The following is an 18699-nucleotide window of genomic DNA, read 5'->3' as shown; positions in this document are numbered from 1 at the left end:
GTTCAATCAATAGTCTCACCAAAAGTCTTGCTAGTTCAATCAATAGTCTCACCGAAAGTCTTGCTAGCTCAATGGATTGTCTTGCTGAGCTAAAAGGATTGTCTTGCCAATTAAATCAAAGGTTGATTGATTACAAAAGCAACAGAAGCAGCAGAACAAAAAATACAGAACACAACTCAAGAACAAAAACAAAGCAGCCGCAGAAGAAATATTTTGTCCTTCATCTGCAAACTTCAAGATCATAATTTCTAGTTTGTAAAGTTAAATCCAAACCACTAGAAATCATTATCTTGTTCTTGTGTAACTATCTAGCGGATCAAAATCCCTAGAACTTAATCTCAAATTGCGTTTAGCATTTGAATCTTTTTATTGCAAAAATAGAAAAAGTTCATGTCGAATTTATTCTAGATTTGTGATAATTAATTTGAGATTAGTTCCTTGTAATCGATACAGTTGTTGTAACACCTTTCAAGTTTAATAATATTCTTATTTAACTTGAATTTTGTTTCACATTTTTATTCCGTATTTAATTCAATTATTTGGTATTGTTTGTATTCAACCCCCCTTCTACAAACATATTGGGACCTAACAATATGAGATCACCTTGCAACGATATTTTATACAGTTATAAAATGGAACTCTGTGTATATTATACATGTCAGAGGATTTCAAAGATTTGAGAAGTATATATATATATATATACTGAATATTTTGTGACTTCATCGCATTAACATATCAAACTTGGTTCATTTCTTCTTGACCAAGACTTTCATGAGTACTTTGAGAATGCTCATATATTGTTAATTATTATACATATTATTTCGGTGGGCTTTTTGCTCACCCTTGCTTTCTTCTTTCATCACACAACAACAGATAGACAAGATGAACATGATCAAGCTCCCAATTCGTGAGCGGTTAGGAAACGTTCCGCAGTTTCCTGTAGGCGTTGATGCCGTTGTAGCTGAGGTAGGAACTACCAATAGGCTAGGCTTTCAACTTTTGTTGTGCCAGACTTATGTATATTTATGAATTGTAATAATGGAAAGGAATATGTAAATTTATTCAGAAACCCTTTTGAGGTGTAATGGCTTATAATTGTGGAATAGAATAACTTGTTATTTTTGGATATTCATCTCTGAGACTATAACTTGTGGTGTGTGTGTATATTGTGGGGTCACAGTACGTAGTAGTTGGTTGATTATTAAGATTAAGTATTATTAAGGGAAATGGAACTTGTGACAACCCATATCCCCGACCCCGGATTTGGGGGTGTTACAGAAATGGTATCAGAGCTAAGCGTTATAAACCTCAGAGATGATGTGACGTTAAAATAATAAGTTCCCTAAGATAATAAGAACTCTTACCAAGTTCATAGTCGGACTACCTAACGTAGTACTGACAGTTAAAACCCTGATGGGAACCCTTATAAATATCGTGATAGAAGCGTAGTTCGTTATCATATATGGTAGCAGGACTCCGAACCCTGAGGTTGAGGAGCAACAACGCGATGATGTTTTATTAGTTATTGGAGATCAGATTGTGGATCCGATAGAGCGTCCTAACTCAGGACCGGATGATGTTCATATTGAGGATGTAGCGGTTGAGGATGTTTTCCTAGAAGGGATTATTGCTGAGAAGGATCCCGTGGAGGATCCTGACAAGAATGAATAAAAGACCACCGAGGAATTGATGACCATGGTTAGGGCGATTACCAGAGGTAGGATTGGCCGGTCACTACCGGAGGTTCGTTCAAGTTTGTAAAGATAGTAGCCCCTTTAACGCGGCTTACTCATAAGACTGAGAAGTTCGAATGGACAGAGAAATGCGAGAACAGCTTTTAAGAACTAAAGCAAAGGTTGGTGACGGCCCCTATGTTGGCATTGCCGGATGGAAAAGGAGATTTTGTGATGTGTAGTGACGTTCGCATAAGGAATTAGGGTGCTTCTTATACAGCATAACAATGTAATCGCGTACGCGTCAAGACAATTAAGGGAATATAAAACTCGATGTCCACACCCATGAGCTTGGGCTCGTGGCAATAGTTTTGCCCTAAAGATTGGAGGCACTACTTGTATGGAGAGAAGTGCGAGATTTACACAAGCAATAAGTGCTCTAGTGCATTTTCACGCAGAAAGAGCTCCACATGCGCCAGAGGAGGTGGTTAGAGCTAATCAAGGATTACGATTATGAGATTCTTTGTCATCCAGGGAAAGTCAAAATGGTGGGTAATGCCCTTAGTATAAAAGAAAGATTCAAGATGAAAATGTCTTTGGGAGAGTTGATAAGCGATTTTGAGAAAATGAAAATAGAAGTGAAGGTAATCGGAGCCAGTACTGAAAAGCTGTTTGAGATTGTAATACAGCCCGAATTATTGGAAAAGATCATATTGTGCCAAGAAAAAGTGATGAATGAAGGCAGAGAGCCAACAAATAGAGAAGGGATTAATACCGAGAAAGATGATAAGGGAATAATGAGGTATTCCTACATAATTTGGGTTCCAAACGTTCAAGAGCTTAAGGACGAGATCTTAGATGAAAGCCATAATTCGAGGAATAAGATTTAGGGCAAACCTGAAAGTCAGGGAGGTCGCCATCCAGAAAGAAAGAATCCATAACATAATGAAATGGAAAACAAGGATTTTAACGTATAAGATAACCCTGATTATGGGAGAAGGATGAAACATTTTATACTGAGAAAACAGAAGTCGAGCAAGATAGGGAGAACCGGGATGGTACTCCTATGGGGAAATTCATGGACCTGCCTAAACAAAAATTATACTTTCATTCCCAAACACCACCCTGAGGAAATAATGCGGTGGAAAATTCTTTCGAGACCTTTAAGTCACTAAGCTCTCAGAGTTCCAAGAAATAAGCTGACCTAGCTGAGGCAACAGCCTGGCCAAAGGAAATAGAGGAATGATTTTATATTCTAAATGATTGATGAAGCGCAAAAGACTGTTTTTGTCACTTACCTTCCTAAGAGAGAGGCCACCCGCTGGTGAAAGGCAAAGAAAGACACGGGGCCAGAGGTTATAATAAACCGATTAAAGTTCAGTCAATTGTTTTTGGGAAAGTACTTCCTAAGGTTATAGAGATAGTGTAAAAGCTTTAGAGCCAGAACAAAGGCGGACGAGTATGATGAGTTATGAATCTAAGTTGTAAAAGTTGGGAAGATTCGTCCTGAGGACACGAATCCAAGAATTACTTGATGTTTGAAGTAAATGATTAGTGGGTTCATGAAATGATTGTAAGAGAAAGGAAAAAAAAGAAACAGGAGTATAAAGGGATATAAAGGAAATAGAGTTGAGAAGCAATAAGGGAATTAGGTATGTGAAACCCTAAAGAACCCTAGCAATAAATAAAGAGAAGTGTGTCAGCATCAGTGCGATGGTGACGGATCATGAGATAAAGTCAAGGTTTGAAGGCATAAGCGATACGTATAATTAATCCCCTTTAAGTTGAGAGTATTCGATGAAACTTTGAGATAGACCGATGGATTAATAAGGAAAAATGGATGGACTGAGGGGACAGGATAACAAGAAATTAGGAAATTGGATGAATGAAGTGACCTTCAAGAATGTGAAGTGTAAGTAACGCATGTGAATTGATACCCAAAAAGGGGGACGCCAGGTATAAAAGGTATCTCATCATTGAGATGACTGTTGAGATAAACAACCAAATTAAATGAGGATTTAGTAAAAAGAAGTTCACGTTGAACACAACTAATATCTTCCAGAACATCCTTGTTATCATTACTGAATCAGGCAAGAAAAGCAGATAACCGTTGTAACTTTTGGAGGCCATATTGATTGACCTCATTTTGAATACAGATGTTATTGTGAAATTAGGCATATACTATCGAGGTGGGAATGATTGAATAAGATAATCTATCAAGGATAAATGACTTGATTTATCCATAAAAGGATGTATGTACCTTTTTAAAGGTGGAATTAAAGATAGAACCTCGATAACTTGAGATGAATCCTAGGGGAATGCATAAATGTTGGTAGTTCACCCTTAATAGGGACAATATGAGTTTTGACAGTATGAATTGGAAGGGATTAAGGTAACAACAACCTTTAAGGATCAGTGGGGAAACTTTTCAGAATTACTAGACAATGGTTCTAGTATTAGTAAATGGTATTTTGATATGCCTTGTATCTACGGAATACAGGAGGAACAATTCAAGGATAACCTTAGAGGTTTTACAAGGGAAAGGTAATCTTCAAAGTTCTGAAGAATATAATTTTTGATAAAGAAAATATGACGTAATTATAATGATGCCAGGTGGGGCACGTATTGAACCATAAGAAATTATAGATCAACCCAATGAAGGTCGAGATTGGTGAAAATAAGAAGGACCCAAGATAAGAGACGTCCTAAGTATGATCGAGAGTCAATCATGACAATGTTAACCTCTAAAGAACGAGGCAATAACTTTTGGAAAAATGGTGATTTTTTTTTTCACCAAAGCTTAAGAAAAGTATTTTCACATAAACAGTGATTGAAATGAGGTAGAAAAGTTAGTTGGAGGTAGTTAAAATGACATTGATTGTAAGGAAATTTTACTATCAGGAAAGGCCAAAGAGGTGGCCGACACTCAAGTGTAAGAGAGCAATTATAGGCGCTCGTGCCAGAGGAATACAGTGATGATGGTTAAAGCCGTGAAGGTTGTATTATAGTGTGAAAGATTGATATTCCTTCTAATGATTGTGCGATACTCAACCGTAATAGTAGTTTGGTAAAGATTTAATTCATGTTAATCACCGTGAGCGGGCTATCTATCTTAGAAGGTCCTATCTTGAGAATAAGCCAGGACCATGTTTCAGAAAGGACTAAAAAAACCTTTGAGTTAAGTCTTCTATTGAAGGCATATGATTAAGAATGGTATTAACCTGCTATCGTTGCTTTGATTGAAACTCTTCTACAATTGTATCTGCTTCATGTCATGTATGTACGTCAGGATCTGGAGTTTTCTTCATGAATCATGAATGGTGATTATGTTAACTCCTTAAAAGATTTTGATACGGCAGATATGGACTCCGTATGATTAGATATTAAGATTCCGAGGAAAACGAATGACTATAGTAGGTCAGTAATGGACCACAGTAATGCAGCAATGATTCTGCGAGTAATGAGCCGATTACAACCGTAAGAGTTATATTAGAATGTATGTTGAGATTGAGTACCACTAATTGGGTCATGGTGATGTATAAGTTATTATTGATAGACCAACTAAGCCGAACATTTACCTATGATATATTTATTCCATCTTATCGATAAAGAGTAGTATTACTATACGAGGAAGGTTGCATGCAAACATAGAATTCTAGTAACGATGATGTCTAGAATGAAATCCCTTATTCGAGTTTCGATGTCGAGGGAGTTTCAATGGTGAGTGTTTATGAGCTCGAGCAAGAGCATGGGTCCATAGAATGATGGATGAAATAGCAAAAATATTTAGGCATGTGAAATGCGATGCTATAATACTTGATGTTAATATATATACATGTATGTTTTGTTCTCCTATGACAAACCTCTATAGTTCAGAGGTAGATTCCAAGCCAGATATTTTATGGCAGTATATTTTTTTTAAATATATACAATTCTCTTCAATTCGTTCTTTTCTCTTCTTTTCATTTCATGTAAGCTGAGAAGAACAACCCTTCCAGAAGGGGGGGTATTGTCGAATGACTATCTATCTGTGTGATAGAAGCCTAGTAGGATACCACATGTTGTTTAATTGCTTGTCAAGTACTAAAGGTTGGCCACCTTCTTTACTAACTATGCAATAGAACAAGTGTTCACGATCATAGTGATCTCTCAATAAATTCTTTTACTTCTATACGATGGATCAAGCTTTCAAATATGGAAGCCGCTAGAAATGAAGTAGTATCAGTGCGGTGGTATTCTGATTCTAACGCGTTCGTGGTACTAAGGTTGACACGTTTATTAAAAGGTTATAGAACGCTAGCGAGCAAAAGTGTAACCAGTATAATATTAGGTACAGAAGATAGTAACGATTGCGAACTGGAACAGAATGGGTATTGATAAGCAAAAGCTATAATGCTAGAAGTTATAATGAGAGCCTGTGCAATAGACTTGAAAGAATTTGGAATGATCACTTAACACGAATTAAGTTTTCTTACGACAATAGATCGTATGTCAGTATCGAGATGTCACCTTATGAGATCCTTGAGGGAACACAATGTCGATCTCCCTTATGTTAGGATGAAGTTACAGAGCGCAAGATACTCAGACAAGCAGTGGTCCAAAGGACCAAGGATATAATAGATCTAATCAGAGGACGGCTGGTAGTAGCCCAAGATAGACATAAGAAGTATATTAATTTGACACGAAAGGAAAAAGAGTAGGAAGTAGGGGACCTAGTGCTGTTATAGGTATTCCCTTGGAAAAGATAGATGTGGTTCGGAGAGAAAGGAAAGCTAAGCCCACGAAGTGTTGGACCCTTGGAGATATTAAGACGTATTGGGAAGTTAGCATATGAGCTAGCCCTACCCCCAAACCTGTAGCAAGTTCATAACATGTTTCACGTATCAATGTTAAGGATGTGTAATCCGGATGTCAGACAAATAGGGGCATATGAGCGCATAGACATGCAATCAGACGTAAGCTATATGGGGCAACCGGGAAGGGCTATAGATCGAAAAGGAACAAGTGCTTAGGAGAAGGGTTATCAAACTAGTCAGAGTTTAGTGGTAAAACCACAATGTGGAAAATTGACTTGAGAGTTAGAAAGTGCAATGCTAAGAAAGTATCCCTATTCATTTTCTATCTGATTCCAGGACGGAATCCTTTTAAGGAGGGGAGACTGTAATAACCCCAATTTTTGGAATTTTTGAAACACGGATGAATAGTGACTTTTGCTGATGATGCTGATTAAGGAAAATTACCAGACCACGCTATATAGGAGTACTGTTATAGAAATTCTAAGATCGTATTAGTATTCCATAAAGTAAATGAGAGTATGTAAAGGTCGTTAGAATTCGAATCCGGACACTTTGATTTTTCCCCGAAAATCCACCAGATACCGAAAGAATTGAGTATAAGGTAACATGATTAAAAGGATTTAAATTCAAGGATTATAAGAGAGGATCATAAAAGGAATATAAAATATTGAGAAAGGTTTAGAGGAACCCAAGTAATAAGATCCCGGGTATGATCCCTCAAATGATAAACAAGAACAAAAGTTAAGCGAACCGTATAACAGATAAGCGGTCATTAGCCAAGTAATTAGGTGTTAATCAAAGAGGTTAGTGGATGACGATGTCATCAAACCACAAGATAAAGGCATGTGGCAAATGGATGACATAAGGAAGATGACATAAGCATGACAAGTGGATAGGTTTTGTTGGTTGATTACTAGCCAAACATTATTAACCATGGTTAAAAAAGGTTAAAATCAATTCCTAAGTCAAAAGAAGAAGCAACCAAGCAAACACATTCATTTCTCCCCCCATCTCCTTGCTCACGGCTTTTTGAAGAAAAGCAAGGAAGAAAAATTCCAAAACCCAAGCTCCACTTAATCATAATTCAAGAGGTTTATTTCTTGAGCTTCCATAATTCATAACTTAAATGAGCCATAAGTTTAAGCTCAAGATTCCATGTTTAACATAGCTAATCAATTCATCAAAGTTCTTGGTGAATAGTGTTTTCAAGAAACTAACTTTGTGTTTTCTTATGTTTTCTTCAAGATCCAAGCTTAGTAGAGATAGTTAGTGGTTATTTAAGGCTTCCTAAGTGATTCTCCACTCTCCAAGGAAGGTATAACTTCTCAAACCCTTAGTCTTAAGTTTTGTTGGTTTGGATTTCATAATGTTTAGATGATGGGTTAGTGTAATGGGTGTGTACTCATGTTTAGAGCTTTGTTTAGTAAGTGGTTTTGTTGATTTTGGAGTTAGGAGTGATACTTGTTGGATTTGATATTCTTGGTCACATTTTGACTTGGTTTAGATGAATAATTTGAGATCTTGAGTTATAGTTAAATGATCTTGTATTGTGGTTGAATGATGGTGGAATGGTGTTGATTGGTGGTGGTTTGATATTGAATTAATTTGGTAAAAATTTGGGAATTGCTAAGTTATAGCTTTCGTAATGCCCAATTTTCTTTAGACTGTTTTGTGCTTAACTTTTGCACCCGAACACTCACTTCCATGAACCGAAAATTACCATGTTTAGATATTTCATGTTACGAGCTTCGTTTTGATATGTGGTTCGCTTGAATCCGATGTACGGTTTAGGAGAAACGACTGTTTTAAGTAACGGCGTTTCGCGAACGAACCATTACCCCTCGCCTTACTTTGAAACCTTGGTTAAGGCCCTTAAATGACTAGTTGGAGTGTGAAACAATTATATAAAGTGGATTAGGCAGTTGGTAGAGTACTCGCGAAAGAATCGCCTTAAAATTCTTAATGGTTAATTTATTAAAAATGGTGGAGCCGAGTGTACTCGAACGACTTATGTGATTCGTTAAGCGTAGAAGTGACCATAAGCGAACGTTAGGGTTCAATTGGTTAAAGTCTAGTTTCTTAAGCGACCATGGTTTAATTTCGACTTATGTTGTTATTCATAGGTTATCGAACGCACTCTAAGCTTAAGTCTACCCCAGAACACTCAGGCAAGTTTTCTACTCGTTATACTGTTGTTGTGATGTATATATGTATATGCATTATCTTGTGATAAGTGCATGATTTTTATTAACAAATCTTGCGATATATTGGAGCATGCTGATATGGTATATATGCATGTTTGTTTCGTAATCTTGATATCTAATTGTTCATTCAAATGCTTATAAGTTGCATAATACCTATGCTAGAGATAAGCAGTAGTTGCGTATACCCTTAGTATAGGGGACCCAAAGGTGAACATTTTCTAAACCGGGAGTCGATGTTCCCGAGTATAATATATATATATATATATATTTATATATATATAGATATAATTTTCAAAACTATTAATCGAATAAGGTTTATTCGATAACTTTATTTTATTTAATGAATATTATTTTGAATATTCATTCGAGGACTTATGACTCCGCTTAATTTATTAAACAATATTCTTTATTGTATTAAAGAATAATGTTTCGATAATCAAACTTATTTTCGATTATTCAAATAAAGATCGTACTTTCGTATCAGTATATCTTTGGTTATTTATTATTCATTTCAAGTATGAGTTTTAAAACTTCTACTTCAAATATTTTTATAAAGATTATCTTTATGGGAATATTATTTAAATTAATAATATTCAGATATTTTCTAATATATCGGGACTGATTTATTTTATTAAATCATCATTACTCTAAACATTCTTTAAAATGTTTTTGATTCTTCAAAATGATATTAAAAGTTAGAGCGGATCCCAAAACTCGTTTTAAAATTTAAGATCTTCCTTTTGAAGGGGATTTAAATACTCGCTTAAAAATATGAGGGATCCGGCTCTATGGTATATTTTATATTCACAACGAGGTTGCAGTTTTGATATAAGAATTTGATTACTTGTCGAATGTTTGGGAAGTAAATCCATCTAATTGAGTCGGCATAAGCGACAGGCCGGGGTACGGTTTATCAAAGTGTAAGTGGCTGGGTGGCAGTCCATCAACGCGTAAGAAGCCGGGTGGCGGTCCAGCACAAGGTCCTAATGCGGCCAGGGTGATGACCGGTGGGGGATTCATCCATCTACTAGTAGAAAAGGTTACTTAATGGGTATCTTTGCCTGATCAGCAAGATATCGGGTTTATGCCAAAATTCTTTTCTTTGCAAATTCATTGGATATTATAACTTTGTTCATACTTTACATGACAGAGGTTTTCGGGAAATATATGAGATATATATATATATATGGATATATATATATCGGGACTTAATGAAGTATCTCGTAACTTCATTTCTTTCAAATGACATTTCAAAGATTGGATCTATTCAAGTCTTATCTTGTAGTCTCATCTATGTGATGAACTTTTGAAACTAATTATAACTTGAACGGTGGTAGTTCAAGTAGTATTCGGAAAAGATATAAGTATATTGGAGTATCTTGTAACTTCATCTTTTCATCTTATATCTAGTAAATAATTATCTTATGCATGACAAAGATTTTTAGAAAAATGTTGAGACATGGTTAGATATATGAGATCACCTTGCAATGATATTTTATACAGTTATAAACTGGAACTCTGTGTATATTATACATGTCAGAGGATTTCAAAGATTTGAGAAGTATATATGTATATATATACTGAATATTTTGCAACTTTGTCACATTAAGATATCAAGCTTGGTTCATTTCTTCTTGACCAAGACTTTCACGAGTACTATGAGAATGCTCATATATTGTTAATTATTATACATATTATTTTGGTGGGCTTGTTGCTCACCCTTACTTTCTTCTTTCATCACAGAATAACGGATAGACAAGATGAACATGATCAAGCTCCCAATTCGTGAGCGGTTAGAAAACGTTTCGCAGTTTCCTATAGGCGTTGATGCCATTATAGCTGAGGTAGGAGCTACCAATAGGCTAGGCTTTCAACTTTTGTTATGCCAGACTTATGTATATTTATGAATTATAATAATGGCAAGGAATATGTAAATTTATTCAGAAACCCTTTTGAGGTGTAATGGCTTATAATTATGGAATAAAATGACTTGTGTTATTTTTGGATATTCATCTCTGGGACTATAACTTGTGGTGTGTGTATATTGTGGGGTCACAGTACGCAGTAGTTAGTTGATTATTAAGATTAAGTATTATTATGGGAAATGGAACTCGTGACAACCCAGATCCCCGACCCCGGATTTGGGGGTGTTACATCCACATGCAGATGACATCCCTTACCATAAACCAACTGAAAAGGAGACATTCTTTGATGAGTCTTGTATGATGTTCGATACGCCCACACAGCTTCATCCAACTTCAAAGACCAATCCTTTCTTGATGGACATAGAACTTTCTTCAGAATACGTTTGATCTCCTTGTTAGACACCTCAGCTTGACCATTATTCTTAGGATGGTAGGTTGTAGCAATGCGATGATTCACAGTATATCTCTGCATCATAGCAGTGAACTTCCGATTACAGAAATGTGATCCCTCATCACTGATTATGACTCTTGGAGTACCAAATCTTGTGAATATATGCTTATGAAGAAAATTTAGCACTACCTTTACATCATTCATTGGCAAAACTTGACTTCCACCCATTTCGAGACATAATCAACCGCCAACAAGATATACTGATTATTGCAAGATGAGAAAAATGACCCCACGAAGTCAATTCCCCAAACATCGAAGACCTCAACCTCGAGAAGCACATTCAGAGGCATCTCATCCCTCTTGGACATATTACCCTTACGCTGGCAGTGATCACACTTCAAAACGAACCGATGCGCATCCTTAAACAACGTAGGCTAGAAGAATCCCGGTTGAAGGATATAAGCTGTTGTCTTCTCTCCACCATAGTGGCCTTCATAAATAGTCAAATGACAGTCTCGCAAGATGTGATGGCCTCAACCCCGGGGTCAGGAGTTGACTTCACCAAACACAATTACCAAAATATAAACAACAAGATTATTATTAAAATATACTAACTTGACCCCAAACCAAGATCCGATCCAGGTTCAAGTATGATTCAGGTTCACATTATTACAAACCATTTATTCAACATCTAACACACTCTAACTTTATTCAGCAACTCATCAGACCTCATGGTCAGACACAAACTACCTCAGAGGAGCCGGGTCTCGAAGGGGCGAGAACATGGGTATGTCTCACTGGTCTTCTAGGCATCTGCGAGATATACATAACAGTTTGCAAGGGTGAGCATAATCGCTCAGCAGTACCAACATATGAATAAGGGAATAAAAACAATAATGTAACAATAATAGGAACAGAGCTGTAATCATGATATCAACATTCTATAATAAAAATCAAAGATAACTGGATATCAATAACTAGCATGCTTTATTAAAACAACATAGTAGTGTGTTGTGTAAATACCAGAGTCCAATTTTAGCATGCTATTCACATTTATAAAACCGCTGTATCAACTACTTATACCCTTACGGGAATCACAAATCCAAATCAGATACATAACGGATATGTGAAGACAGCTAATCAGGCTATCAACACCAGACGGCTCTAACTGCCATCCCATTTACCTGTTCTGGAACTAAGAGACTAGCTAGGTCTCTGACCTGCTGGACTAATCGGTTATATAATGCGCGCAACCGAATTAGCCTCTTACGCCACCTCAATAGGCCTACTCTGGCCCCTATGTATCACATATCTGATCATTTTATCCAGTTTTCAAAACACTTGTACCTATCTCATTTCAAAATCATTTATTTTACCAGCACACATATAAAAATCCAGATAGGTACCTTTCGAAGTTACTTTTCCCTAAAACAATTTGAAAACAGTGATTTATAACTACAGGGGATACGTAACTTAAAATGTTCTTGTTCCATTACGAGAATAAAATAGTTATTCACACAAACTGAACCATAAAAGAATGGTCAGGGGTACTTACCTTGCAACGCTTTACAAAACCCTAAATAGCTTTCACGCTGACTTCGGTCCTGGGGAAACTCGACTGGGATCTACAAATATAGAGTACCCTAATCAGTTATACCGACATGCTTGATATCCTCAAATCCTAATAACCCAATCCGATAACCCGACTCGTATAGTTATTATACACATAATCACGTAATCACGTAATCCGAACACAAATAGGGGTAACACGTATAATATAAATACGTACGTTTACAAATACATTTTTAGAAAATTTTGGCAGCAACTCCTTTGTTTATAAGACTACCCGTCGATCGTGATCGACGTCCAAATTTCACAACAATTCACAATCCCAATTCGCAACACCATTTCACAACGTATACCACAATACAATTCATAATTAATTATTTAAATACGAAAGTATTTTTCGTAAAATATTTTATTTATTAATAACATTTAGGACTCCGAACATCATCATCACCGTTCACCGTTGGCTCACCGAAGTTCATCGTCAACGGCGATACAATTTATTGGTGCCCGTTATGTTACAGGTTTCCAAAAAATTACACTGATTTATTCGACTAAAATTAATAGCACGAAATTATTTATATCAAAAACTATAATCATAATTCCCTAAAATTAATCAAGTAATACAAATTAATTCAAACCAATCGAACCAAATACAAGTAACAGAACAGGGTAGTACGCGCGGAACGCGCCACCATCGAACAACAACAAACAACCCGCAAACACAGGGAAGGCCGGAAAAGACACAGCCACACCACACACACAACACCAACGCACACACACACAGTCACAACACATATCACACTCATATATAAACAAGGTATATATACATATATATGCATACAACAAAATAGACAGCCAAGCCAAGCATAAGCGGCGGCTCACCGGAAATAAGCCGGAAACAAGCGACCGGAACGAGCATCAGGAAGAAGAACGAAGAAAGGAGGAGGATCAAGACAAAAGAGAGAGAGAGAGAGAGAGAGAGACAACACAGCCGAGGAACAAAAAGAAAAGGGGAAACCCCCTTGTAGTTTTTTTTCATTAACTCCCCTCCTGACACGTATCAAACAAGTAACGAAAAATCAACACGTGTCCTGCTTCAGCGCTTTGCCCTGAGAATTTTAAAATTAATGAATCTAGGTGTACGAAAAATGATTTCAGAAAATTACGAAAATAATATCAAAATATCATAAATATCCCGTAGTTTACAAAAACATAATTTTCGAATTTTTTAAAACAATCCTTAAGGTACACTTGGTACCCGGTTTTTAACAAATAACGAAACGACGCGCGGTGAAACAAATCCCAAAAATTTTCAAAATAATTTTAAAATTCTCAGAATAATACGAACTTAATAAAATAAAAGTTTCATGATTTTTGAAGATTTCCTGAATTAAATATGGATTTTACCAATAAACACACTCAGAAAATCACCTAAAAATAAATAATTAATAAAATATTTATTTCTCAATTTTATAAAGTCCTAAAAATAATTATTAAAATTATAAGATTATAAAACCAATTTTAGAAATCATCCAAATATTTATGGAATTAAAACTGCAATAAAATCTCTTTTACAAGCGAAATAACATCGCATAACTCACTAATAAATCACACAATTCAATCCCACATATCAACATATCACAAATAATTAAATAACAATCAATAACTGCTGCCAAAACCATTGCACATATTTTATTTAATTATGTAAACCTTTATTACACTTTGAATATAATAAAAATAAAAGAATATACACGAGTCGTTATATCCTTCCCCCCTTAAAAGATTCTGTCCCCAGAATCTGACTTAGCTACACAAATGAGGATATTTATCAAGCATGTCTGACTCTAATTCCCAAGTAGACTCTTCTACTCGAGGATTTCTCCATAAGACTTTCACTATGGGGATCGACTTATTCCTAAGGACTCGCTCTTTACGGTATAGGATTTGGATCAGTTGTTCCACATAGGACAAATCTGGCTGAAGCTCAATCGGTTCATATTCTATAACTTGATTCGAACTAGGAATGTAAGGCTTCAACATAGACACGTGGAACACATTATGAATGTGCTGCCATTGCGGTGGTAACGGTATTTCGTAGGCAACCTTTCCCACTTTCTTCAAAACCTCAAAGGGTCCTATAAATCTTGGGCTAAGTTTACCCTTCTAACCAAATCGTACTAACCCTTTCCAAGGTGATACCTTTAGTAACACCAGAGCTCCTATCTCGAAGTCCATATCCTTCCTATTCAAATCTGCATACTTTCTCTGTCTATCTTGGGTTGCTTCTAACCTTTTTCGAATCAACACTATGGCATATCTGGTTTGCTGAACCAACTCGGGACCTAACACTTTCTTTTCTCCTACCTCATCCCAATACAACGGTGATCTACACTTACGCCCATATAAAGCTTCGTAAGGCGGTATCCTGATACTGGCATGGTAGCTATTATTATACGAGAACTCAATCCTCTATGGTTTGAATCGTTCTTTCACTTTGGTCGTCCGTCTGAGGATGATAAGCGGTGCTCATATTTAACTTTGTTCCTAGGCACTCTTGGAATTTAGCCCAGAACCTGGAATTAAATCTCGGGTCTCGATCTGACACTATAGACACAAGTACTCCATGTTTGGTAACTATCTCATCCAAGTATAACTTAACTAGCTTTTCCAACGAATATCTTTCATTGATCGGAAGAAAATGCGCTGACCTAGTCAATCTGTCAATGATCACCCAAATAGCGTCATAATTTGCTTTTGTCCTTGGAAATCCTACTACAAAATCCATAGCAATCTCTTCCCACTTCCATTGGGGAATCTCCAAAGGCTGTAACAATCCGCTTGGTCATTGATGCTCTGCTTTCACCGTTTGACACACATGACACTTACTTACCCAATTGGCAATATCCTTTTTCATTCCTGGCCACCAAAAGTTTCTCTTCAAGTCTTGGTACATCTTAGTACTACCAGGGTGGATTGAAAACCTAGAGTTATGCGCTTCGTGTAATACTTCATTCTTCAATTCCGTTACATTATGAATCCAAACTCTGGATGAAAATCTATATAAACCTTGTTTATCCTTTTGAGTACACAAATCTTCTCCCGTCAAAGTATCCGACTCTTGCTCCCTAACTCCTTTTTGACATCTTCTGATCTTTTCCATCAATGCCGGCTGGAAAGTAACTTCATATAGTTGCTCTTGATTCTCACTAGGTACTCGGACCTCAATCTCCATTCTTTCCAAGTCTTGTGCTAGTTCCTCCGCAATCTTAATCATATTCAACCTTTCTTTCCTATTCAAGGAATCATCCACCACATTGGCTTTACCTGAGTGATAATTAATCGAATAATCGTAGTCCTTAATCAGTTCCAACCACCTTCTTTGTCTCATATTCAAATCCTTCTGCGTGAATATGTACTTCAGGCTCTTATGATCTGTATACATATCGCATTTCTCTCCATACAAGTAGTGACGCCATAACTTTAGAGCAAACACTATAGCTGCCAACTCAAGGTCATGAACTGGATATTTCTGCTCATGAGGTTTTAACTGTCTAGAGGCATAAGCAATAACTTTGTCATGCTGCATTAGCACACAACCCAATCCTTTCAAAGAAGCATCACTATAGATCACAAAGTTTCCCGTCTCATCTGGCAGTGCTAATACTGGAGCCGTCACTAATTTCCGTTTCAATTCCTAGAAACTCTCTTCACACTTTTCCGTCCATACGAACTTCTCATTCTTCCTGGTCAACTTGGTTAATGGGGATGCAATCTTTGAGAAATCTTTCACAAACCTTCGATAATATCCCGCTAATCCAAGAAAACTTCTTATTTCCGTCGGTGTCTTCGGTTGCTCCCACTTTGATACAGCTTCAATCTTTACTGGGTCTACTTTAATACCTTCCTTACTCACCACATGTCCAAGAAACTGCACTTCTGTCAACCAAAATTCACACTTGGATAACTTTGCATATAGTTGCTTTTCTCTTAACTTCTGAAGAGCAATTCGTAGATGCGTTGCATGATCTTCTGGATTCTTTGAATATATGAGGATGTCATCAATAAATACAATAACAAACTCATCAAGATACTCCTTATATACCCTATTCTTTAAATCCATAAAAGTCGTTGGCGCATTCGTCAATCCAAACGACATCACTAGAAACTCATAATGGCCATACCTTGTTCTGAATGCAGTCTTGGGGATATCTTCTGGCTTTATCTTCAATTGGTGGTAGCCAGATCTTATGTCAATCTTTGAGAAGTAACATGCTCCCTTAAGCTGATCAAACAAATCGTCTATACGTGGCAAATGATACTGATTCTTTATCGTCAACTTGTTCAACTCTCTTTAGTTAATACACAATCTCATACTTCTATCCTTTTTCTTCATAAATAGCACTGGAGCACCCCACGGAGAAACACTGGGTCGAATGGGCTCCCTTATCCAACAGTTTTTGAAGTTGCTTAGCCAATTCTTTCATTTCCATTGGGGCCATCATGTAGGGAGCCTTAGAAACTGGTTCAGCTTCAGGGATCAAGTCAACGGAGAACTCTATCTCTCGATCAGGTGGCAATCCTTGTAACTCTTCTGGGAAAATGTCAGGGAATTCTCTCATTATGGGAATCTCATCCAAAATAGGGGTCTTTTTCTTCGTATCCACCACATGAGCCAAATATGCCTCACATCCTTGCCGTAACAATCTCTTTGCTTGCATTACTGAAAGGAACTTTCTATCTTGTCTCTGTCCTTGGTAGCTGATCCTTTTATTATCTGGGGTGTACATAACAACTCTCTTTTTCTTACAGTCAATATTCGCCTTATATAGAGACAACCAATCCATACCTAAAATAATATCAAAGTCTCCCAACTCGAAGGGTATTAAGTCAACAGGGAACATATACCCTGAAATCTCTAGGGAACATCTAGGACAAAATTGACTCACGGGTACTTTATCTTTATTAGCCACTTCTATGGTCAAAGGTTCTTCTAGGTCTTCCAACATCAATTGCAATTTATTCACATAATTCACAGATATAAAAGATTTGGACGCTCCCAAATCAAACAAAATGTTAACAGGTACGGAATTAAGAGAAAGCGTACCTGCAACCACATCGGAATCATGAACTGGAGAATTCTTGGTCATCTTAAAAGTCCTAGCTCTAGTAGTACTGGTTGCTGGTCCTTGGGACACACTCCTTCCAACTTTACCTTGGGTCACCGACTTGCAATTCCTAGCTATGTGTCCCACTTTTCCGCAACTAAAAAAATTTACTCCTTGAATCTCAGACTTACACTCTGTGGAATAATGACCTTTCTATCCACACTTAAAATAGTTGATATTTTCTCGGCACTGTCCACTGTTTTTCTTCCCACATGTCTTACAATGAACCACTGGCTTACTAACCCTCGTTGGGTAGAGTTAACTAAAGTAGTACTGGGTCTAACCTGGGGAAAATTCTGCCTCTTGAACCTCTTATTCCTACTCTTTCCTAACCAACGCGGGAACTTCCGACTTGTTATTCCTGATTCTGACCTAGCAGGTCCACTTTCAAATTTCCTCCTCTTCTCACCCTGCTCCTTTACAGCTAACCTCTGATCACTCTCTATCACTAGGGCAGCCTGAACTACCGAAGTATATGTCTTGAGTTGTAAAGCTATAACTCCACTCCTTATTTATGGCTTCAACCCTTGTTGAAACCGCTTTGCTCGTTAAGCTTCTGAACTCACATATTCCGGTGCTATATGGGCCAACTCCGTAAACTTTGCTTCATATTTCGTAACACTCCTATCTCCTTGCTTCAATTCCAAAAATTCCATCTCCATTTGACTCTGAAGATAGTCCGGAAAGTATTTCTCCAAAAACAACTCTGTGAATCTGGCCCATGGAACTGGACCTTCTCCTTCTAGGGCTCGCGTAGATTCCCACCAATAATTCGAATCATTCTTTAGAAAATAACTAGCACAATCCATTTTTAAATCCTCACTCGCCTTGGTGAGCGCAAATGCCTTTTCCATCTCCTTTAACCATATCCTGGCCGCAACAGGATCTACTTCTCCTTTAAACTATGGGGGCGTTACTGCCTGAAAAGACTTGAAACTAACACCCTAATTTGTCCCCCTCATCTCATGCTGTTGCT

This window comes from Apium graveolens, chromosome 6, assembly GCF_009905375.1.
Source record: "Apium graveolens cultivar Ventura chromosome 6, ASM990537v1, whole genome shotgun sequence".
NCBI lineage: Eukaryota > Viridiplantae > Streptophyta > Magnoliopsida > Apiales > Apiaceae > Apium > Apium graveolens.
This window is presented reverse-complemented; position numbering follows the sequence as displayed.